At 34.1% G+C, this 26,538-nt stretch overlaps 1 long non-coding RNA gene and 1 pseudogene across 1 annotated transcript; one reads left to right on the top strand and one right to left on the bottom strand.

The window, feature by feature from the left end:
* Positions 1 to 9,350: 9,350 nt before the first annotated feature.
* On the bottom strand, positions 9,351 to 10,281 carry LOC117906535. Its single transcript, XR_004649851.1, has 3 exons — positions 10,054 to 10,281; positions 9,878 to 9,963; positions 9,351 to 9,760 (listed from the first exon to the last, which is right to left on the bottom strand). It is a non-coding gene; the product is annotated as an uncharacterized LOC117906535 (long non-coding RNA).
* Positions 10,282 to 11,307: 1,026 nt separating this feature from the next.
* On the top strand, positions 11,308 to 24,685 carry LOC117906534 (annotated as a pseudogene).
* The last annotated feature ends 1,853 nt before the right edge of the window (positions 24,686 to 26,538 follow it).

The following is a 26,538-nucleotide window of genomic DNA, read 5'->3' as shown; positions in this document are numbered from 1 at the left end:
CCACGCGGATTTATGGGGCCCTGCTCCTACTCTACATCTCATTTTCAACTCATTTTTCAGAAACCACCAGATTACAAGTTTTTCAAAACCTTTGGTTATTTATGCTATCCATTCTTATGACCCTATATCTCCAACAAATCTCTTCCCTAATCAGCTCAATGCATTTTTCTTGGTTACAATTTGTCTCATAAACGCTAGTGCCTTCACCCATCCACAAATCAAGTATATATCACTCGACATGTCATTTTTTACGAGTCCATATTTCTATTCCAAAGTCTTGGATGGCCAGTCATCACTCCAATAGTCCCTAGCTTCATTCCTTATCAAACCATAACTACTTCATCAGTATTAACACCAACTATTTCTTTTCCTAATTCTTTTTCTGTAACTGTACCATCTCTATCCATCTCCCATGCTACTATTTGACCTGTCATTCCAATACCATTCCATAATACATCCAACAATTCTTCCAACCCTTCTAAAACCAACTACCATCCTATGATAACACGGTCCAAGGCTAGCATCATCAAGAAGGTCTATGTTGTCTCCTAACCTATTAAGCCACACACATTCAAACAAGTTATGACAGATCAGAATTAGTGCCAAGCAAAAAATCAAACATGGACCCTTATTCCACCACCCCCTCAAACAAACATTATTTATTGCATATGGATTTTTAAACTCAAATATCAACCAGATGGCAACATTGATTGTTATAAAGCTAAGTCAGATGCCAAAGGTTTTATCCAAACTCAGGGCATTGATTATTTTGAAACTTTTAGCCCAATTGTTATGCCATCAACCATTCGAATTGTCATTAATATTGCTTTGTATTCACACTAGTCAATACATTAACTAGACATTCAAAATGCCTTTCTTAATGAGGATCTTTAAGAGCAAGTATATACACATCAACCACCTGGCTTTGTAAATCCGTAATTCTCATCTCATGTTTGTCATCTCAACAAGGCACTTTACGAGCTCAAACAAGCTCCTAGAGCCTGGTTCACTAAACTCAACAACCATCTAGTCTCATATGGATTTCAATGCTCTTAAGCTGATATTTCATTATTTTTTCATCATTCAATTGTTGATCTTATTCTTCCACTTATCTATGTTGATGACATTTTGATCACTAGTAGCACTACTCAAGTATTTCAATTTATCAAGCATCTCGATAGCAATTCTGCTCTTCGAGACCTTGGTAACCTCAATTATTTTCGAGGAATTGAGGTCATTCATAAATTTAATTCACTACATCTCGGTCAACATAAGTATGTTCAAGACCTTCTTCAAAGAAAAAAACTGGCAGACACCAAACCAACACTCACACCTAGAGTTCTTGGCAAATAAGTTTCTCTTACTAATGGTGATCCAGTACCAGATACCTCCCTATATTGCAACACAGTGAGAGCGTTTCAATACCTCATGATCACCCATCCAGATCTCTCATTTGCAGTGAATAAGACATGCTAATTTATGGCACAACCAACCACAACACACTGGTTTGTCATCAAATGGATCCTTAGGCACCTCAAAGGTACCCTCTCTCATGGCATATCACTATATGCATCTTCAACATTTGATCTCCATGGCTATAGAAATGCAGATTGGGCGTCATGTCCTGATGATCGGTGCAGCACAGGGGGATACTGTCTCTTTCACAACCTCAATCTCGTCTCCTGGTCCTTATTAAAAAAAAAAAAAAAAAAAGCCTCTTAAAGTAATGATGAATTAGAGTATAGGGCACTTACATCTCTCACAACTGAAATTGTATGGGTACAAGCATTATTAAAGGAATTATGCATCCCACAAGTTGTAACTCCATTGATAAGGTGTGACAACAAAAGTGTTGTTGCCTTGGCTGCTAATCTAGTTTTCCATGTCCGCTTCAAACATATAGAAATAGACCTCCATTTTATCTGAGACAAGGTGCTTCATCATGAATTCAATATTTAGTATATTCCCTCCAATGAATAGGCAATCGACATCTTCACCAAACATCTATCAAGCTCTCAGTTCATCACACTTTGCAGCAAGCTATCTATTTTTCCACACCTTGTGGGCTTTGTAGGAAGAGTATAAATAATTTCTATTTTTATTTTTGGAAATTACTTTTAATTTATTTTATTTTATTCTATTAATCTTATATTTTTTGGAAGTGTCCTATTGAGAATTATTTTTTATTTTATTCTATTAGTGTTATATTTTTGGGAAGAGTGTTATTGGGATTGGGATTGTGCTAGTGGAGTCTCAATCCTTTTATAAGTAGACTCCCCTTCCACTTTGTGTCATCTCCTAATTATAAGTAGATCCCTTTTGGGACTATGTTAGTGGCCTATAAAAGCAGGTCACCCCTCTCTATACTTGAATACCAAAATTTCAAAGAATGTTTTTAGAGAATTTTTCAGGGAGTATTTTCATACATCTATTTGGAGGAATTTATTCAAAAACTGAAGTTATACACATCTCATTTTCAGAGTGCACCCAAGGTGAGATATGGCTGTTGAATCCTGGAGGTAGACCACTGATACCTTAGTGTACTGAGTTCGTCTTCGAGGAGGGTGGATCTATTTCAAGGACAGTGCTTGTCACGCCTTAACCGATAAGTTTTTCTTTTTATTCATTATGTTATTTGTTTGTGTCTTTTGGGCTAGTCTTTTGTTTCCATACCCTTAAATTCCAACAATCTTGAAATATATCCAAATGGAAGCTTCCCTAGTTCACACCTGTCCTGACACCTCTAAAATTAATCTCTTCAATGGGACATTCTTTAAGAGATGGCAGGAAAGGGTTTTCTCTATAATTGATGTAGTGAACTTGTGACACATTTTGATTGACTTAAAACCTTTGATGCAATGTTGGTAAGTTCAGGAGTGATTCGTGCCTAGTTGGTGTATGCCCTGTTGATTGGTGTTCAATCAACTGGTGTGCCTTGATTTCGGTCCTCAGACGGGAATAATCAACAAAATTTATAAACCTATATCACCATGTACTAGGGTAGCATTAGCTAGCATAGCATAGTGGCTCTAGGATCGTTCATTGGGATGGGTTTTCAAATTACAACTGATATTAGTTCAAAAACTGAATTGGTGCCTTTTATTTTCAAGGTTAGCTTTAAAAGAAAACATAAAGATGTTTGAAAATGTTGGTTTTTAAGTGAAACCAATAATAAAGTAATGGAAATTACTTACAAAGAAAAGTACTTCTTGGAGTTTTTAGATCACCGGGCTCAGGTTCCTTATACAAAAAGGGAGTTACGGTCACTTGAATCTTTTCCTCGCATTGGGGATTTAACATATAGTTATTTCCCGAACCGGTGTGGTACATATGCTTCCCCTTAATGGATTCAAACACTAATTCCCTGTCACTGAATCATCTTGCAATGGTTCATACCTCTCACCTAGTATTGGCCATTCAAGGTGATCCTTAACCTTAGATTACCCGTCAAAAGCTCGCAATATAACTAATGGATGTCTCCTTGGAGTCCAAAAGCTTACCAAGTGTTGGCTATTCTAGAAAATCCTACCTTTAAACCACCTCCCAAGGCTCACAAGAGATAAACTAGTGTATCTCAATGGACGGAGACCACTTGCCTTACGAAGTGTTAGCCCAGGTGATTTTAAGGGATTTTAAGTTAACTAAAAAGATAAAAACCATTAACGGGTCACACTTTCTCTTCATTAAAAACTGAAACAACAAAACTTCCAATTTTGCATTCGGAACCTTACCCAGCTTCCTTCACTCCAAGAAACAAAAAGCCTAGCAACTCATCCTCTAGGAAAACATCCTCAGAGTTTGATTTGCTAGAAATAAAAATAAAAGAGAAAACAAATTGAGTAGGTAAGGCAGAACAAAGCTTTGTGTATTACTTTCTGAAAACTATACAAAAGTGTTCGTCTCTGAGAAAAACTCCCAAGCCGGCTTCTAAAAAAAAATTATAATAGATTATTAAGAAAAGATATTCACCCTTCCTTCTTACTTCCTAACTAAGGAATCCTATGATTGGTGGATTACAAGGAAAAAATAGGGATTTATACAAAAAAAATATCTGAAGAAAAAAATCTAACAGAGTTGGTTGCAAATATCTGGGATTACACAGGTGGATTTCACAAGTTGAAACATGACCTATGAAAATTTCGCAAGTTGAAATTGTCCATTTCGCAAGTTGAACTTTGATTTCGCAAGTTGAATTTGTGATTTCGCAACTTGCGAAATTGTCTTTTAGCTTGGTCCGGTTGTCTTCCAATGGCCATAACGTCTTCATTTCAGCTCTGATTTGCACACCGTTTGAAGCGTTGGACTGTTGACTTCCCAAGCTTCAAAACGATATATAGCATGTATAAAATGGACTCTAGGAAGTGCTCAAAATGTGTCTTGCAGCTGCTCTCCTCTTGAATTTCTTCATGTTAGATTTCTCTCTTTATTTTTCCTCCTTGCATTCTTGATTGGCTTTGGCAAAGGACTATGAAGCTCCAAATCTTGGATTTTTCATGTAAATGAGCTTCCATTTGCTTTGCCATGGACTATACAGAGCTCTCCCTCGTTCTTGGATTGCTTTGGTGATCAAAAAGCTATCAAAAACACCAAAACTTGCCACAATTTGATTAAAAACACTTGCAAGGGTCCTTAATGTGTCAATTGAGTTAAAAGGTAATAACTACTACTCAAAAGTGTTTAAAAGAGTTAATTACAAACTATAAAATAACACTTTTTGAGTAGTAATCAAGGAGCACCCTTGAACTTGTGGGGGGAAGCTATCATATCCGCATGTCATATTCAAAATAGAATACCTTACAAAAAAAAAGTGTGTAAGTTGGTTAAATCACTATATGGGTTAAAATAAGCTCCCAAACAATGACACAACAAGTTTGATCATGTGTTAGTAACTAATGGATATTTCATTAATGATGTTGATAACTATATCTATAGCAAATATGAGAATAACACATGTGTAGTCATCTGTCTTTATGTTGATGACATGCTGATCTTAGAAACTAACCTAGAGGTTGTGTGTGAGACCAAGAAATTCCTAGGTTCTAAGTTTGATATGAAAGACCTAGGAGAGGCAGAGGTGATTCTAGGAATTAAAATAACTAGAACACCTAATGGGCTTAAACTTTCTCAAGAGCACTATGTTGAAAAGATCCTAAGGAAGTTTGAACACTTTGATTGTAAACCAGTGTCAACTCCTTATGATCCCAGCTCACAACTGAAGAAAAATAGAGAACATAGTGTTGCCCAAATAGAGTATGCTTAGATCATAGGGAGCCTAATGTACTTAATGAAATGTACCAGACCTGACATTGCTTATGCAATAGGTAGATTGTGTTGGTACACCCAAAGTCCTAATCAGGACCATTGGATTGTTGTTCGTAGAGTCTTTAAGTATTTGAGAGGCACTATTAACTATGGCTTGTATTTTATTGGATTTCCAAGTGTTCTTGAAGGATTTAGTGATGAAAATTGGATCTCAAATTCATAGGAGATGAAATCCACTAGTGGATATGTTTTCATTCTTGGGGGAAGTGCAGTTTCTTGGAAGTCTACCAAGCAAACTCGCATTACTTGGTTTACTATGGAGGCTGAGTTTATTGCCTTAGAAAAGGCAAGTTTTGAGGCCGAGTGGCTTAGAAACCTCTTAGTAGATATTCCTTTATGGACGAGACCAACCTCGTCTATGTCTATACGTTGTGATAGCCAAGTTGCAATTGCTAAGGTTATGAGTAAAATATTTAATGGGAAGAACAGGCATATACGCCTAAGACACAATATTGTGCGATAGTTGCTTGAAACAGGGGTTATATCCCTAGAATTTGTGAGGTCAGAGTTGAATTTGGCCAATCCTTTGACCAAACCATTAAATAAGAAACTAGTGGAAGAAATATCGAGGGGGATGGGACTTATGCCTATTACAGAAGTCAAGAGTGGTGGTAACCCAACCTATTAGAATGGGAATTCCATGAAGTAGGTTCATATGGGTAATAACAAATCATTTGTTGACTTGAGGTGCTCTATCAATTCTAATTGTATGAGAGTCCATTCCTATGGTGTAGATAGAGCGTATTCTGCATTGACTAAGGTTGAGTGTTTACTCTTAATGAATATCATATTCCTTATGGATGATATGTTTAAATGTAGAACATACTTGATGGATTCACCTATATGAGAGTGGAGGTGGGATTGCTTTATTTGAGAACTTAGGCAGGTTCTCTAGAGTTCTCATGAAAATCCAGGCAGAGCGCATGCCCTATTTGTGCCAACCCGTTTTGTACAGCTCGTAGTGTAGTTGAGAAAACCAATGTGGATAAAAGTCCCTTGAGTTACATAAGAAACACTGGTTCATAGAAATTTATTTTCACCATGTTTTGTGATTCAATACTTATTTGTCCTAAGACTGGTTCATAGCCTTTGGGCACCAGTACTGATGCATTGGATTCTTTTTTCCTCAAAAAAAAAAAAAAAATTACATTTACACTCTGTGGGGGATTGTAGGAAGAGTGTAAATAATTTATATTTTTATTTTTGGAAATTAATTTTATTTTATTTAATTTTATTCTATTAATCTTATATTTTTTGGAAGTGTCCTATTGAGAATTATTTTTTATTTTATTCTATTAGTGTGATATTTTTGGGAAGAGTCCTATTGGGATTGTGCTAGTGGAATCTCATTCCTTTTATAAGTAGATTCTCCTTCCACTTTGTGTCATTTCTTAATTACAAGTAGATTCCTTTGGGGACTATGTTAGTGGCCTATAAAAGCAAGTCACCCCTCTCTATACTTGAATACTAAATTTTCAGAGAATTTTTTTAGAGATTTTTTTAGGGAGTATTTTCATACATCTATTTGGAGGAATTTATTCAAAAACCTTAGTTGTACACATCTCGCTTTCAGAGTGCACCTAATGTGAGATCTGGCTGTTGAATTTTGGAGGTAGACCACTGGTACCCTAGTGCACCAAGTTTGTTTTCGAGGAGGGTGGATCTATTTCAAGGACAGTGTTTGTCACACCTCAACCGATAAGTTTTTTTTTTTATTCATTATGTTCTTTGTTTGTGTCTTTTGGGTTAGTATTTTGTTTCCATACCCTTAAATTCCAACAGGCTTATGAGGGGATGATAACAGTTAACAAACCCTTAACTCATCTGCACTAGAACAACACCATAATAACCTCTCAAACCTACCATTTGTTACACTGTTACACGTACTCATAAGTGGTTGCTTAGTTGAAGTTTTGTTACAAGCTCTTGTATAGATAGTTAAACAAGATCAGATATAGGAACTAATTCTTTTACAAACTAAACCTGAAACTCTTTCAAAGTATGCAATGTGTATAGTTGCAGGTGCTACTCTTATAAAGTGAAACCAGGAGCTAAGGTAAGATTATTACTAATCACTCCTTGTGAAAAACTTGTAGGGGCTAGTACCTCAAATATGAACTAGTTGATGCTCTAGTACTATATTTATAATAAGAATTTAAACAAATGAATGACAAACTCGAGAATTGATGGCCTACACCAAAAGAATGTGAATGAGAGGTTTTTATTGTAGTCTTGTCCATATGCAAATTCTATCAAGGTTGAATGTGGTAAATTTATTTGCATCAAGGGCCCAAGACTTAGGTAAGATCTCTTTCCTATACATATGGCACACAAAAAACACTACTAACTCTTTTGAATCTGTTTTTTTGCAAAAATCTCTTAGTTAGGTGGAGAATTGACTCTCTCTAAAATGGTGGCGTTTGCTTAGAAAATATGGGATACAAATTATGAAGACCTACTTGTTGGACTCCACAAGGCCATAATTCTAAGAGGTTTGGTGAAGAATGGTAGGAAGAAGATTCTTTGCAGTGAAGACAGTTTCAAAAGGGAAGACATGATCCCACAAGATAGCCCTAGCATTATCTTTATAGAGGAAGGTTATGAAGCTGAGGATATTTGTGCAGCTTTGTTGGCCTTGGGGATCAAGTGATTTGTTTTCCTCTTTATATTATATTTTTTCATTCTTCAAGTTTAGATGTATATAAATTTCGTATATAATGTAAAAGCCAAATTCTAAGTATCTGATATAAGAAGCATTTATACGTTTAAACTAGTTTTATATGTCTAAACGAGTGTATTTATTATACTTCTCATAGTGATGAATCACAAATTTAGCACATCTAACACATTTCAAACTTAGTTATCAGATTTAAGAACCAAATAATAATACAAAGGTAACTCTATGTATGGCCATTGCTAAGCACAATGCTATGCAATTTCAATTTTCATTTGTTCACAATAATGATTTTTCAATCCTTACAAAGCATAATGCCTATCAATCTTCAGGACTAGTTGTGCAATTCCATATAGATATAAAACTCAATTCAAATTAAAAGTATTAATTTGTAATAGTTCTATAAAAGAATATAATAAGTGGGTTATGATACCTATCAATCTTCAAACCACCAAAATCAAATTTCCAAAACAATAATTAAACAAAATCTATAATAAAAAAAAAACAAGCAAACAAACAAATATATATATATATATATATATAAACTAGGAATATTATTCAGTGGAATAGTCTAAACAACATAATATTTGAAGGAGTTTCATACTAACCATTTAATTTAAGAGGAAGAAAAAGATATTCCAAAGGAAATTTTGGATTGCAATTAACATTAAAATAATGAGAGATCCAACTGGCTTGTCACTTATAAAAAATGTTGGTTAATACTTTGTAAAGTGTGAAATATTACTTTTCTACCTCACTCTTTAGACTTAAGCATTTAAAGATAACATAACACTACAAGAAGTTAAACCTTTAGCTACAGCCAAGGCCCGCAACTTAAAGCAAATTAAATTGTAACCATATGCTATAGGGCGTGCAACATAGGCCGCAACAGGGCGTGGCCATAGCTGACGCAAATAAATTATGTAGCTGAGGCCGAGTGTGATTGTGTGACTGTACCTTAAATATATGCTTGCAACCACTTTTTTCTACAACTAAAACTTGTATGGTTGCGGCAGCTCATTGCTGCAACCATAAGGATCCAATTGTGACGACACACTGCTGGCCACAATTATAAGCCTCCATGTGACTGCAAGCTGACCTTGCCCACTGCTATAGGTGGTGATGTGGGTCTACAGCATAATAGTGGATGCAATAGTAGCCATGTTAATTGTGCACCCACGTCTGATTTGTTTAATATATTATTATTATTTGGTTTTCGCTTCCAATTAATATATTGTTTAATATATTTCTATTTGTTTAATATATATATATATAATTAAATATTTAAATAAATATTGCAATAATTATATATTAAATAATTAAATGCAAAAAACTAAAATAATGAATTTACACAAGTAGACAAACCGGCCAAAGAAATGATTAATAAGGTAGATCAGAGAATCTGCTCGAGCAAACACCACATTTTTTCCAAATTCAAAAACATTCATAACCAAAAACAAAAAATCACGGAGAATCAACCATCCAAAATGTAAGTAGTATCTTCTTCTGTGGAGGAAGGGTTCAAACATCTAGAACAGGATTTGGAGTTTCTGGTGAGGTGGGATTGAGCTCAAAGACGAAGAGGATCTCCTACCTTGAGCTTCTTGGATTCATAGTACTCATGCCAACCACATCCCCAGCTTAACCGATGCCCCCGCTTGGTAATCTAAGTTTCACTGGCCACCACCTATTCAGTGGATCTCTGAGAGCTTATGCTGCCTTAGTTATGATATCGTTTGATCTCCAAAATTCTCTGGGGATATTCTGCCACACCCAACTCAAATATTAATTAGGCCATGTCTCAGTGAATATATATCATCTTTGATATGATTTAAACAGAAAAATAAACCTTGAGATGGAAAAGAGAAGGCAAAAGCTGACCAGATAAGGGTAACCACGGTCGTAGTCGGTTGGTGTGATTGTTGTTGTAAAATAGGGTCTCCTGGGGGCAGAGGAAGCAGTTGCTGCTGCATGTGGGTTTTGTCAATTGCTACATCGGAAAATTAAAAAGAAAAAACAAATAATAATAAGGGAACGAGTATTTATTTAGAACTCACCTATGAGCTGCTTGGCATGGTCATGGGAGGAGATGTTTTCTCTATGTCTTTCTTTAGTAGCAAAATATCAAGGATAGAGCTAAGAAAAGAAAGTGCATTTTCATCTTTGCGAATAACATCATTGTGTAGGTCAGATTTATGAAGCTTTATTGCTTTCCTTTTTTTCTTTCCACATACTGAACCAATCTGGAAACCCTCCTGTTCAAGAACAGAATCAAGCAACTGGCTTAGAGTAGAGCATGTAATCTGCAGCAACAAAAGAGTGCCAATGAGTCAACCATGCATTGCTTGAATTTATTCATAGGAGCTACTAAGTTTTGAGAAGTATAACTAATAGTTGTCTATGAAACTATTACCTACCTAAAAGTGTTTCTATAATAAGTCATTATACAAATATTTAATAACTTATCATGTGAACTTGAAAAGTTTTAGGTTATATTTGGTTATATGGAAATAAAAGAAATATTTAAAAAAAAAAAGAGGTATTGTGATGTTTAGTTTCATTATAGAAAATATAAAAGAAAATTAAATATAATTAAAATTTTATAATTAAATTTTAAGCTAAGATGGATAGGAATAAAATTTCCAACAAACAATAATAAAAGTTAATGTCCTAACAATAGTATAATTTCCAACCATCTTTATTATCAAACATAAATTTTGTTCTAGTTCTTGATGATTGAACTTCAGTGTAAAATGCTAAGAGGAGAATGTAAATGCTAAGAGGAAAAGTGATTTTGGAAGTAGGAGAGAGAAGCGTGCCAACTATTGCGTTCCACTGAGTGCACAAATGAAAGTTAAAAATAAAGCAAAAGAGAGAAGCATTAGTTTGACAAAATGGAAAAAAAGGAAAAGAAAAAGCATATGAGGGAGATGGAGGATAGAAAAGAAAAAATATTGCATCGAAGAGAGAGAGAGAGAGAGAGTAAAAGGAAACATGTGACAGCCATAAAGAACCACAATGATTAAAAAAAATAAACCTCTTTGAGGCCATGTCTTACCTCATCAATTAATTTAATATATTTTTGGCATTGGTTTTCGTTCTCCTTGTTTTTGTTGTATTGAAAACAAGTAAAGACAAGTAAGATGGGATCCACCAAGACTGAATTAATAAGAATGCTAAAGAAGTAAGTGAGAGCAATAATTGATTTCAACTTTATTGAAATGCAAAATGACAATAAGGACTTCAACTTTGTTGATTTTTAAGCACCATCCCCTCTAAAGATTCTTTGGGGATAAATGAGAATAAAGAAATCTCATGCCAAACCCAAGATATTACCTCACAATTCCTTCCACTTAGCAAAGATACCTCTACCTCTGCCAACCACACCCTCTTCTTCAACCCCCTGCCTATCCTCCATACCATCTTCGCCACTCTCTTCTCTACACCTATCAGAACCTGACCACAACTGTTTGGCTGGATCTTTGATGTTTATCTTCCAAAAGGTAAAGTATGTGTGTGAATTTCTCTTATAACATACCGCCTCAGGCCACCAAATTTTGTACACAGGATAACAAAGAAAATTTGCCAAAGAGGCTTTATATGTTTTTTTTTGGTCTGCAGATGGAGCTTTTCTTCTGCACCCCCTCTCAGCTTGGAGTTCTGTTCATGGTGAAGAGGCCTGGAGCCAACAGTCATTGAGCATCCAAGGATCCTCTCTCTTATTTTCTTTGATTCCAAACTCCCTTGTAATTTTGGTACAAGCAATCCAAAAATGGCTTCTTCCAGCACCCATGGAGCCTCTTCTTCTACTTCTTCTATTTCTCCCAATTATGATGTGTTCTTGAGTTTTAGAGGTGAAGACACCCGCAAAAATTTCACTGATTATCTATATACCACTTTGGTTAGACATGGAATTCAAACTTTCAGAGATGATGAAGAACTAGAGAAAGGAGGGGTTATCGCATCTGATCTCTTAAGAGCCATAGAAGAATCAAGGATTTTTATTATTATTTTCTCCAAAAAATATGCTGACTCTAGATGGTGTTTAAATGAACTTGTAAAAATCACTGAATGCGCGAGGCAAAAGGGATCAATGGTTCTACCAATTTTCTATCATGTAGATCCATCAGATATCCGAAAACAGTCGGGAATTTTTGGAGATGCATTTGCCCACCATGAAAGAGATGCTGATGAGGAAAAGAAGGAGACGATACAAAAATGGAGGACTGCCTTAACCGAAGCAGCAAATCTATCTGGATGCCACGTGGATGACCAGTAAGTATGCTTCTCTTCATCTCTAATTAGAAATTCCATCCCACTGTATTTGATTGTTTCCTTCTTTAATTTTTCGTGTAAAAAAAATTAAAAATATACAATTATTTTTCTCGTTCTAAATTTTGCCCTAAAGTTATTAGCAACACATTTGTATGGTTATTAGCTCTAAATTTTGCTGATTCCTTGGGTTGCATCTAAGGTTCATCTCTTTGAAATTCAACAGCCAAAAACACAAGCTAGAGAATCTACGGAATTTTCCTAGTGTTAATAACAATTGTCCACAGCCCCAATTTTAAATATCTTTTGGCTGTTGATGTTAAACTGGCTTCTCATTGGATGAATTTGAGGCATGTTTTAAAGTTTTCAGTACTCAGTCCTCTATGGAAATGCAAAATTAATTAGCAAACTATGAATATTTATAGTCATTTTCAACAATATTGATAAGTTGGTAAGCAACTTGTTTGTGAAATAAAAGGTGAAAAAAGTCATTAGAGAAGAGTCCTAATTTCCTAAACAATGACCCAATCAGTGTCAGTAGATTGGGAAGCTCGCATCGCAAATTAAAAGTTGGCAACTTAGGACATTAATTAGTAGTTTGATACTTGCAAAATTGGAAGCTTAAGTATTGGACAATACCATATATGACACGATTTATTCTACATTTATTATATTTTGCAACTCATTCTAACTCATCATTATGCTTTATAATTGGCAGGTATGAGACTGAGGTTATCAATGGAATTGTTAATCAAATTGTTGGAAGTTTAAATCGCCAACCTTTAAATGTGGGCAAGAATATAGTTGGAATTAGTGTTCATTTAGAAAAATTGAAATTGATGATGAATACTGAGTTGAATAAGGTTCATGTGATTGGAATATGTGGACCTGGTGGAATTGGTAAGACTACTATCGCCCAAGCAATTTATAATGAGATCTCATATCAATATGATGGTAGTAGCTTTCTTAGAAATGTTAGAGAGAGATCCAAAGGTGATACACTTCAATTACAAAATGAACTTCTTCATGGCATCCTGAAAGGAAAAGGTTTCAAAATAAGCAATATTGATGAAGGAGTTAATATGATAAAGAGGTGTCTTAACTCTAAAAGAGTCCTTGTTATTTTTGATGATGTAGATGAGCTAACGCAACTAGAATATTTGGCCGAAGAGAAGGATTGGTTTAAGGTAAAAAGTACAATCATCATTACATCTAGAGACAAACAAGTGCTTGCTCAATATGGAGTGGATACACCATATGAGGTTCAGAAATTTAATGAGAAAGAAGCAATTGAGCTCTTTAGTTTGTGGGCCTTCAAAGAAAATCTTCCCAAGGGAGCTTATAAAAACCTCTCATACAATATGATAGAGTATGCTGATGGCCTTCCATTAGCACTTAAACTTTTAGGTGCCTCTCTTTTTGGAAAGAAAATAAGCGAATGGGAAAGTGCATTATATAAGCTAAAAAGGATACCCCACATGGAAATTAACAAGGTACTTAGAATAAGTTTTGATGGACTTGATGATATGGATAAGGAGATATTTTTGGATGTTGCATGCTTTTTCAAGGGGAAGGACAAAGATTTTGTTTCAAGAATATTAGGCCCTCATGCTGAGTATGGAATAGCAACTCTAAATGACAAATGTCTCATAACTATTTCAAAAAACATGATAGATATGCATGATTTAATACAACAAATGGGCAGAGAAATTATTCGTCAAGAATGTGCTGAAGATCTTGGAAGAAGGAGTAGAATATGGGATTCTGATGCGTATAATGTGCTAACAAGAAATATGGTAAGTGCCAAATGCAAGAACTTTGGTTATCTGTGCTTATGCAAACTTCAATATTATTGTTATTGTTTTAGAAATTAACCATCTAAAAAATTTAGTTAAGTTTTACGCATCTTGTGTTTGCTTATTCTTGCTTTATATTTTTCAGGGGACACGAGCAATCAAAGCACTATTCCTAAACATTTGTAAATTTAATCCAACACAGTTTACTAAAGAATCTTTCAAACAGATGGATGGACTTAGATTGCTCAAAATCCATAAAGATGATGACTATGATCGCATATCAATATTTCGTAGCTATCCTCATGGAAAGCTATTTTCTGAAGACCACCTTCCAAGGGACTTTGAGTTCCCTTCTTATGAGTTAACTTATTTCCATTGGGATGGATACTCTTTAGAATCTTTGCCAACAAATTTTCATGCAAAGGACCTTGCTGCACTCATATTAAGGGGCAGCAATATAAAGCAACTTTGGAGAGGGAATAAGGTATTGTTATCATCATTTACTTACACTTTTTTTATATTAATTTTTAATGTTTATGTAAAATTATCAATTGATTGTTTTTTTTTTTTTTTTTCCAGCTTCATAACAAGTTGAAGGTTATCAATCTCAGTTTCTCAGTGCATCTCACTGAAATCCCAGACTTCTCAAGTGTGCCAAACTTGGAGATTCTAATTCTAAAAGGTTATACAATGGTACTTAAAATGTTCATGCATTAGTATTAGAGTTATTAAAACTAATTTGTTTTTTTTTCCTCCCTTGAATTGGACAGGGTGTGAAAACCTGGAGTGTCTTCCAAGAGACATTTATAAATGGAAACACCTTCAAACTTTGTCTTGCGGAGAATGTTCAAAGCTAAAGAGATTTCCGGAAATCAAGGGCAATATGAGAAAGCTAAGAGAGCTTGATTTAAGTGGTACGGCTATAGAAGAGCTACCATCATCATCATCGTTTGAACATCTAAAAGCTCTTAAAATTCTCAGCTTCAATAGGTGTTCAAAGCTCAACAAAATCCCTATTGATGTTTGTTGCCTATCATCATTGGAAGTATTGGACCTAAGTTACTGCAATATAATGGAAGGAGGAATTCCCAGTGATATTTGTCTGTTATCATCACTGAAAGAACTAAATCTGAAATCGAATGATTTTAGAAGCATACCGGCCACAATCAATCAACTTTCTAGGCTGCAAGTCCTTAACTTAAGTCACTGCCAGAACCTTGAACACATTCCAGAGCTTCCATCAAGTTTAAGGCTTTTAGATGCGCATGGTCCAAATCTTACTTCATCAACAGCCTCATTTTTGCCATTTCATTCTCTGGTCAATTGCTTCAATTCGAAAATTCAGGTATATATGACTTTCATGTCACCGACTTTTTTTATGCCGACACTAGATTTACATGGTGCTTTTGTGCAGGATTTGAGTTGGAGTAGTTGTTATTCTAGTGATTCTACCTACCGTGGCAAGGAATTGTATTGTTCTTCCACGGAGTAGTGGAGTTCCAGAGTGGATAATGGATCAGAGAAGTGAAACAGAGCTTCCCCAGAATTGTTACCAAAATAATGAGTTTTTGGGATTTGCTATATGCTGTGTTTATGTTCCACTTGCTGATGAATATAAGGACATATCCGAAAATGAATCAGACGATAAATCTCAGGATGAATCTGCTCACACATCGGAGGATGAAACAGATGATAAATCTAAGAATGAATCCACGGCTGAATTATTGTTGGAGTATACATATTCACCCTCTTGTAGACTGACATGTTCTTTGAAAATCTCTGGTGAAAATAGAAAATTGGTGGATAGTCCCCAATTTGTATCTCATTGTTTTTGCTATAACCAAGGTAATGACAGTGTATCACGTCAAACGTGGGTGATTTGGTATTCCAAGGAAGCTATTAAGGAGCGGTGTCTCCCTGGTCAACGGCACGGCTTTTCACCTATTTTTCGGGGCTATTACAATATTCTTAAGAAATCCTTTAAAGAGGCAGAGTATAGAGTCCGCCTTATGTAATCCCAAAACACACAGGATGCGGAGGTTAGAAGATGCATCCAATGCCAACAAGATGGGATATGCCGGCGGGGTGGTTGTTTTAAGGATAGTGATATGCAGGAGCTACCCATTATAGAGAATCCCTTGGAGCTTGATGGTTTATGTTTGCGGGATTGCGAAAACCTCAAGAGTCTGCCAACCAGTATTTGTGAGTTCAAATTCCTTAAAACTCTCTCTTGCTCTGGCTGTTCACAATTAGAGAGCTTTCCAGAAATCCTGGAAGATATGGAAATCTTAAACAAGCTTGAATTAGATGGAAGTGCCATAAAAGAGATACCATCATCAATTCAACGTCTGAGAGGGCTTCAAGATCTGAATCTGGCATATTGCAGAAACCTTGTGAATCTTCCGGAAAGTATTTGTAATCTGACATCTCTTAAAACTCTCACTATCACATCCTGTCCAGAACTCAAAAAATTGCCAGAGAACTTGGGGAGATTGCAATCTCTAGAATCTCTTCATGTTAAAGATTTTGATTCAATGAATTGTCAGTTGCCATCTTTGTCAGGTTTGTGCTCCTTGAGATTTTTACGACTAATCAACTGCGGTCTAAGGGAAATCCCCACTGATATTTGCTACCTATCATCACTGAAATATTTATTTCTCATGGGGAACCCGTTCAGTAGCTTACCTGATGGGATCAGTCAACTTCACAAGCTAGGATTTCTTGACTTGAGTCACTGCAAACTACTTCAACATATTCCGGCGCTTCCATCAAGTGTAACATATGTTGATGCCCATCAATGCACATCCCTGAAAATTTCATCGAGTCTACTCTGGTCTCCTTTTTTTAAATCCGGAATTCAGGTATGATTTTTCATATATGGCATTTGACCTTTTCCTTTTACGGGGACACAATATTCACACTGTACTTTTTGTGCAGGAGTTTGTACAGAGAAATAAAGTCGGTATTTTTCTTCCTGAAAGTAATGGAATCCCAGAGTGGATAAGCCATCAGAAAAAGGGATCCAAAATAACTCTGACACTTCCTCAGAATTGGTACGAAAATGATGACTTCTTGGGCTTTGCTTTGTGCTCTCTTCATGTTCCACTTGACATTGAATGGACGGATATCAAAGAAGCCAGGAATTTCATTTGTAAATTGAATTTCGACAACAGTGCGTCTTTTGTGGTGAGAAATATGCAGCCCCAACGCTATTGTGAAAGCTGCCGTGATGGAGATGAATCAAATCAATTGTGGTTGATAAATTATCCCAAGTCAATTATTCCCAAGAGATATCACTCAAATAAATATAAGACCTTGAACGCTTCATTTGAAAATTACCTTGGTACGATATCAGTGAAAGTGGAGCGATGTGGGTTCCAGCTTCTATATGCTTATGGACAGAATCATCTCACAATGGTACAAGGCAGCAGCTCTTCTCATGGGCATTTGGGCGGCCATAGATCAGCTGTACAAGATACCAATGCTTGCGACAACCAAGAAGGCACTAAGCACAACCATCCTCCAATGACACAGTACGTTGATCATAATGTTGATGCTCACAATAAAAGGAACCCAATAGACCAGTACCCAGTGGAGGAGCCACAACATAAAAGATTCAGAGAAACCAAAGACTGATCTCATTCAGACTTCTAACACCAATGCTCTCATCTTTTACTGGTATTATTTCGCCTTCCTTTCTCTTTCTAATTTACATGGGGCTTGAATTTCTTTACCATGTTTATTCTTTTCAAGGCATGCAAAAGTTTGAGGCTATTTTAGGGAGTGCTCTTATCCTTGTATCTAAAAGTTAAAGCTATCTCTTTTTTATTAAGGCTTGTTTTCATGTATTTGTAGAAATATTTGATCTTGTTATTGCTTTTGAAAGGTTTCATGCAGAAAATTACACAATCTATTGTCTTCACCTTAAGTTTGATTGACATCTAAATGCAGTACCTCAAGCAAACTAAGGGAAAAAGCTTAGTTGGTTAGTCAAAGATCCAACACTTAGGTTGGTCACACATGTGTCCTTGTTTATTGAGGCAAGTAATATACATCTAGTAAATTGTCAATTTTGATTACAATGCTGTCAATTGAGTCACATGGTTTGGTGTTCTACTATTTTTGTTTTTGTTTTTTTTTTTTTTTAATTTTTGTTCTTGTATTGAAGGTAAAGAGAATTCAAAACAAGAATTAGCGATTACTTAGGAGAAGAGCATTTTTGCTTCAAATATGTACTTTGGAAAGTTTTGAGAGGTAGATATATTTTCTTCACCTATTACAAATGAGTTAAAAATGAAACTCAAATTTATGTAAGTATGAATTTTAAAACTTATTATGAAAAAGTATGACTTTTGAATGTTAAAAAATTGAGTTGATATATTATAACTACAAAGTCCATTGGCTGATGGCATGAACTTATACATGCAAAGTCTATATATATATACTAGATACTACTAACTAATTTGTTCTTATATTGATTTTTTTATATGTCCATTTCCGTTAATTTGGAAAAGAATAATGAATGCACCATATCTATATTTCTTTGTATTAGAATTTAACCACACTACTACAAAAAATGTAATTTATGACGCTTTTTTTCTTGACGCTTATATAAAGTGCCATTATTTATTCTCAAAAATGGGTATTAATGACGCTTGCATTATCTTGGCGCTTTAATGGGAGAAATAATGACGTTTTTAAATAATGGCGTTTTTTTAAGCATCATTGTACAATGAATTTCAAATAATGACACTTTTTTAAGTGCCATTGTAGGGGAACCTCAACCTTGGCGCTTTTAAAAGCGTCATTTTCTGTTCATTTTATAATTACTCACATTTTTCAATTAAAAAAAAAGAGATAAATGTAATAAAGCCTTTTCCATACCCGATGCCCACACTCAAGTTTCCTTACCAAATCTGTCGCTAACTGAACTAGCAAGCTCCAACCAATTTCGATTGAGAAAATGAAGTTCTTACTCCCAATCAAGAAGATAGCATTCATGGATGTTCCACCGATTTGACTATTTGGGTGCTGGATTGAGAGAAAGGAAATGAATGGAGATATGAGAGAAAGCTAGGGTTTTTTTAGATTCGTAGGTTGGGAGAGGCAAGAGGCATCAAAGGCAGGTGCCTTCGGTTGAAGAGGTAAGCAAGGAGGAAAGGTCGAAGAACCAGAGGAACAGAGGAAAGAAAATAAGGGAGAAGAAAAAACCCAGAAGAGAGAGTTGTCGGGTACGAGCCCATATGTTCTCATTTTCCCATGGATTCACATTCTTCACTATTGATTTTTGGGATTTGAGTGTGAATGCTTGTAAATCTGTTGTGGTTTTTGTTTATTATCAGTTATTTTCTTGGTTTGCATCTTCGATAAAAAGGTATAGTATTTTTTTATCGGAGATGCAAACCAAGAAAATAACTGATAATAAACAAAACCCACAACAGATTTACAAGCATTCACACTCAAATCCTAAAAATCAATAGTGAAGAATGTGAATCCATGGGAAAACGAGAACATATGGGCTCATACTTGACAACTCTCTCTTCTGGGTTTTTTCTTCTCCCTTCTTTTCTCCTCTGTTCCTCTGGTTCTTCGACCTTTCCTCCTTGCTTACCTCTTCAACCAAAGGCACTTGCCTTTGCTGCCTCTTGCCTCTCCCAACCTACGAATCTAAAAAAAACCCTAGCTTTCTCTCATATCTCCATTCATTTCCTTTCTCTCAATCCAGCACCCAAATAGTCAAATCGGTGGAACATGCATGAATGCTATCTTCTTGATTTGGAGTAAGAACTTCATTTTCTCAATCGAAATTGGCTGGAGCTTGCTGGTTCAGTTAGAGACAGATTTGGTAATGAAACTTGAGTGTGGGCATCGGGTATGGAAAAGGCTTTATTACATTTATCTATTTTTTTTTAATTGAAAAATGTGAGTAATTATAAAATGAACAGAAAATGACGCTTTTAAAAGCGCCAAGGTTGAGGTTCCCCTACAATGGCACTTAAAAAAACATCATTATTTGAAATGCATTGTACAATGACACTTTTAAAATCGCCAAGGTTGAGGTTCTCCTACAATGGCACTTAAAAAAGCGTCATTATAAAGCGTCATTATTTGAAATTCATTGTACAATGACGCTAAAAAAAGCGCCATTATTTAAAAACGTCATTATTTCTCCCATTAAAGCACCAAGATAATGCAAGCGTCATTAATACCCATTTTTTAGAATAAATAATGGCACTTTATGTAAGCGTCAAGAAAAAAAGCATCATAAATTACATTTTTTGTAGTGGTGACATATTTTAATTTCTCAAACTATTGTTTTTTTTAATGCCCTAAATTAAATTTCTCATTTCTGAATAAGACAATTTCTAATAATATTAAATCATGCACCTATATTTTTATCAGCAAAATTAATTTCTTCAAATCAAAATTATTAATTCTAGTAATAGGTAGAACATATCTAACTTCTTAAGAAGCTCTCTATAGTTTAGCTGATATGACATCAATTCAACTCTCTTATTTGTTGTGAAAAACCATAATAAGGGAAAAAGAAAACAAAAATGGAAAACACATAAAACACCACAATAATTTATGTGGTTCGGCTTAAAGTCTATATCCATAAGAGAATACAAAGAAAAATGTCCACTATTGTTGAAGGAGATAACAACTCTAGAGCTCTCAAATCCCAAAAAGATACTCTCACTTTTAGGTCAAAATCTCTTCCTATATATATATATTTTTTTCCTAATTACATAGGAAGATTCCATATAGGAAACTAATTGCATAATTGTCAAAGATACTTATTCCTAAAACAAAGATCTCACAATAGGATATTTTCCTTTATGATAATAGTAAAATCTCTTATGAATATATTCTATTATGAAACTATCAACAACTTTCCAATTTACTTAAAAATATAATTTGAGACACTTTCTAACAATTTTCACTTTGACTCAAATTCTTAAGATTCAAACAAACTCGAAAGTCTTCCATGTTACTTTGCTTCCACATCCCTATGTGGCCTTCAGATACTAACAACACCAATTAAGTACAAGTAATGTCTGAACTTAACTATAGAAATGAGCTTAGTTATCATATTTGCAAGATTTCTCACTGTAAGGATTTTTTTTTCACTATATAGCACCCTATGCAATCATATTTTTAATAAAATGTATTTTGACATCAATATGTTTAGTTCTCTCATGGAACATTTGATTTTTAGTCGAATGTATGACACTTTGGCTATCACAATACACAACAATCAACTCCTATTGTAAGCCCATATTGTCAACCAAATCCTTAAGTCAAATGGCTTCTTTCATTGCTTCTGTGGTTACCATGTATTCTTCTTCAATTGTTGACAAAGCAATTATAGATTGCAAGGTTGCTTTCTAACTAATGACACTATCACATAAAGTGCATGCATGCCCTATTAGAGACCTTGTTCTATCTAAATCTCTAACATAGTTGGAATCAACATAGCCAATAATTGTCCCGAAGATGTCACTATTTTTATCATATGCTAAGCCAACATGTGATGTTCTTCGCAAGTATTGAAGTATCCATTTCACTTCTTACCAATGGATCTTTCTAGGGTGATCCATATATCTACTCACCACACTAACTACATGTGAAATGTTAAGCCTAGTGCAAACTATAGCATACATAATGCTCCTAGTTGCACTAGCATAAGGAACATGTGACATGTGTTGCCCCCATTCCTCGTTTGTGGTGATAAAACACTTGAAAGTTTGAAGTGAGCTACTAATGAAGTACTCACTAATTTTGACCCTTGCATTCCAAAATGTTCCAACACTTTCTCAATATACTTTTTATGTGATAAGTACAATTTATTTGCTTCTCAGTATCTATTAATTTCCATACTTAATATTTTCTTCTCAACTCCATGGCCTTTCACTTCAAATCTTCTCAAAGTTGAATTTTCAACTTGTTGATCTTAGACATGTTCTTACAGGCAATTAAGATGTCATCGACATACAATAATAAATAAAATGAAAGAACCATCAAACAATTCCTTGTGATATACACAAGTGTCATACTTCTACGCTAGCCATTGCTAATCATAAAAGTCTCAAACCTTTTATACCACTACATAGGAGATTGCTTCAAACCATAAAGAGATTTCTTCAACAAATAAACATGGTCTTCCTTTCCTGAAATAATGAATCCCTCGATTTGATGCAATCAAATTTGCATAAGCATACCTCTGAGGTGGTTTAATTTGTCTCCCCGTTCTATCTCTAGCCAAATAATATTGTTACTCTTGTAGTGATTTCTTTTATCATCAAGATGTTGTACCCCTTCCTCCGTTGGCTTTATTGAAATCATTCTTTTTGTGGTTATTGAAGCTTTAGGCACAAACTTTACCTTTTTTCTCATAGTAGGATTGTTTTCTACATCAAATTGCTCTTTCTTAGGACTTAACATTTCAAACTGCTTTAAAAGCCACATCCTTACTAATAAGAAATTTGGAAAACTTTGAATCTGGGCACCACAACCTATACCCTTTCACTCCATTTGCATATCCTAAAAATATGCACTTCCTTGCCCTTGGTTCCAACTTTCCTTCATTCACATGAGTATAAACAAGACAACAAAAAATTCTAATTAAATGAGCATAATTAGAGGAGTAACCAAACCATATCTCTTCAAGAGTCTTATAATTGATAAGAATTGAAGGAGATTTATTCACAAGATAACAAATTGAATTTACTATTTCAGCCTTAAATTCATTTAACAACCCTATATTGGAAAGCATGCATCATGCTCTCTTTAAAGGAATTCTAATCATCTGTTTTGCAATACCATTTTGTTGTGGAGTATGCTTAATTGTGCAATGTCTCACAATACCTTCGTTCTTGCAAAAGTCATTGAATTTTTCCCCATAGAATTTCCTTGTTATTGTCTGTTCTTAAACGCTTGATTTGTTTTCATGTCTACTTCTCAATCATAGCTTTCCATTGCTTGAACTTCCCAAAGACGTTATTCTTATGTTTCAAGATATATACCCAAACCTTTTTAATTAAAGCAATCATCAATAAAGATTAATATATATCTTCCACCACTATGTGATATAACCTGAGAACGACTCAAAAGATCTGAATGGATGTAATCCAAAGAACACTTAATCCTATGAACAAGGGTATTTATCTTCTTTTGAGCTTAAGTTATTTAAGCCCAAATTGGGCTTAGGTTACCTAAGATAGCCCATCTAAGTCCTAATTAATTAATTAGTTATAATAAGCTTCAATTAATTAATTAGCCCATACCAAAAAGACAATTCATAAGATCTAATAAAACCTTGTGCTTTACCAAAACACTCTTATGCACACTTATGAACCAAAACCCAAATCCTTTAAAACAAACATGTCTCTGTGAAGTAGGAGCTCAAGTGGGAACCACTAGGACCCATAGAAAAATACCAGTTTCTTTAAAATCCAATTCTAAAGTTGATTCAATACTCCTTTAGAATGAATCAACTGAACTCTAGTATCCTATGAAATTATAATGAGCATAGATTGAATTTGTGCCCTACTATCTACTATATGAAGACACCCCATGAACTAGTGTCCATAAGCTAACAAGGTAATATTATCACTTATCAAGATTACCTCTCAAATCCTTGAGTTCTAGATCCCTCTTATTATGTGATCAATTGGCACATTTTACTCTAAGGAGCATACATCAAATTTCACTAAGTAAAGTGTTATAGCCAGTCTTCTAGATCACATGTCCTTTGGCACATTGTCTCAATACCATGAGATATCATGGTGCCTCTATTGAGAATATATGTTGCCATCAAACTTTATCAACAATAACCCAATCCATAGGGATGTATGATCATTTTAGGGTCTTACTCATAGGTCAAAGCCTCCTATTGATTTTGGTACAAGCTTAATACCCTCTTAAGGTTAAGAGTCCATGTAGTATAGTAGCTTAGTGAATCATAACAACTGATAATCTTATATCGTGATTCATTGTAGGTCCTATCTAGTGTGCATCACGTACACTAGTGTGCATCACATACACTAGTGTACTCACTATGGGAAAACCATCATGATGACCAAGACAAGTTATCCCTCAAATTAGGAAGTAATACACTAATTTATTGAATAAGGTAAAAACAAAATCAATAGATAAATCAAGAAAACTTTCTAAGAAAATAAGGTAAAAAAACTCTAATCGCCATGAACTGTTCTCCTTTCAAATTGAATACTTCTTTTCGATACCATACATGTTTTTTTTGTTCATTGGTCGTGTAGTTAAAATTTTCACTTGGAAAGATTTTAATCCAAATATCGATAAAAGAAATAATGGGCTCGTATAGGAAAAACATATCATAACAATATGATTAAGAAATACGGGAGATCATGTCGGAATTTTGATGAAAATTTCAATTACTAATTTATTATATTTTGTTTTTTAATTTATTTTTTGTTTGTTTTGTTTTTCTTTTTTATTTATAGGAGAAGATGTTAGAGCTTTAATATCGCCAATTGTAGAGGGAGTTGTGGCAACGATGGAGGCAGAAATTTGTGAGAAGGTTTAGGGCAAAGATCATGATATGACAAAGACTTTGGTTTTGAAGGTCAATAACATAAAATAAAAAAAATCAAATAACATCAATAAAAATTTGGAGAAATTTTGCATCATCAGGCCAAGTGTCCTCATGACCCGCTTTTATGATATGTATATGGTTAATTCTCCTCATTTTTTTTGTTCATATTGATGTGGTTATTTTGTGACTAACACTGACACTTCACTTTTTTATATAATTTTTAGCATACATATTTATTGTTATGATTACTTATTATGGTTACATATATTACCAATGAGGTTATGTGTAATATATTTTGATTTTTGTAAGGTGTTGGAATAAAAATATTCATTATAATATTTTAATTAGATTTAAATAGTACTAGAAAATGTATAATTATAATATGAAAAAAAATTTGTAAATACATTTCTTGATGAAACTATTCATTGTTGAAAGATATTTCCCGATGAAATATTTGATTATTAAAGGTTCTTACATCATTTATAATAAATTTATAATTTATTGGTGATATTTTTGGAGACGAAATTATTTTACTAGTAAAAAGATTTACTAATGAAATGATTTGTTGGTATACTTTCAATGACAGGTGTAGGGAGATGAACATGACATGAGACACTTTTTGTTGGGAAATGTTTTTTTAGATGAAATTCAAGCTTTCAATAAGAAAGCATTTTATTAGTAAAAGTCAATTTTCTTATAGTTCCATTGCTATAGGTCATATTACAAATAGTGCTTTAAATTTTTTTTTTTTTGTTGAATTTCTCAAATTGCTTTATTATGATTGTCGATGACTATAAATTTAAATATTAAAAAAAATAATTAAAATATAATTGCAAAACATTCATTCATAAATCAAGTCACTAATTTTACATTTACTAGTAACAACTTTCTTGAAAAAAATATCAAATAAGAAACCAAAGTCCTCAAAAGTAAAGTCATCCTAACAAAATAAAAACAGTAGGCATGACCAATATCCCCAGTATGTTGCTTCCTTCCTCGAATATAAAAAAGATAAGTTACCATGCAACTTATGGAGGGAAAGAATCATGAAAAGTATATATTTATTCAGATTAATTGCAAGAATTGCAAGAATTGGAACAAAGAAACTAAAATGAATTTGGTCATAATAGTATATACGATGAAAATCCTTTCTTTCCAAATCAAGGAATTAAGAGATATTTTCTAACTCATTTGATCTAGAATTGGTGGGAACTAAAATGAATTGACTTTCAGTCATATTATTTACAATGAAACCCTTTCTTTCCAAATCAATAGTTTACTTCAAGTTAAATCAAGTGTTTCTAGCCGTTCCAAAAACCCCCTAAACTTTTTTTTCTTTCTTGGAATTGAACTTCTAATCCTTGATTATCAATCATATACAATGACTATAGATAATAGATATTTTAATGCCATTATCAATCATATACAATGACTACAGATAATAGATAATAGATAATAGATAATCCTTGATTCAGAATTGTTTCATCTTCCTAACATCAGAAGGAAGTATTATGGAACTGATGTGATTCTGATCAAAATTTTGTCTTCAAAGCTCCAGTCAATTCAATAAATATCCTCTGGTCGTTTAAAAAGTTAAATGAATAAATTGGGTTTGTTTCAAAATAAGTGCGACTCCAACATCTACAATGACTAGATAATAGATATTAGATAAAATTTTGTTCTAGTTCTTGAATGATTGGTCTTCAATGTAAAATGCAAGGAGGAAAAGTGAGTCCGACTATCCACCGACTGCACAAATGGGAGTAAAAGTTAAAGTAAAAGAGAGAAGCATTGGTTCAACAAAAAACAAAAGAGAAAGCAAAAGAGGAAAAGAGGGGACATGAAAGAAAAAGCACCACAATGAAAAAGAAAAGAAAAAAAAAAAAAAGAAAAGCAAA

The sequence above is a fragment of the Vitis riparia genome, chromosome 18, assembly GCF_004353265.1.
Source record: "Vitis riparia cultivar Riparia Gloire de Montpellier isolate 1030 chromosome 18, EGFV_Vit.rip_1.0, whole genome shotgun sequence".
NCBI classification, from domain to species: domain Eukaryota; kingdom Viridiplantae; phylum Streptophyta; class Magnoliopsida; order Vitales; family Vitaceae; genus Vitis; species Vitis riparia.
This window is presented reverse-complemented; position numbering and strand designations above follow the sequence as displayed.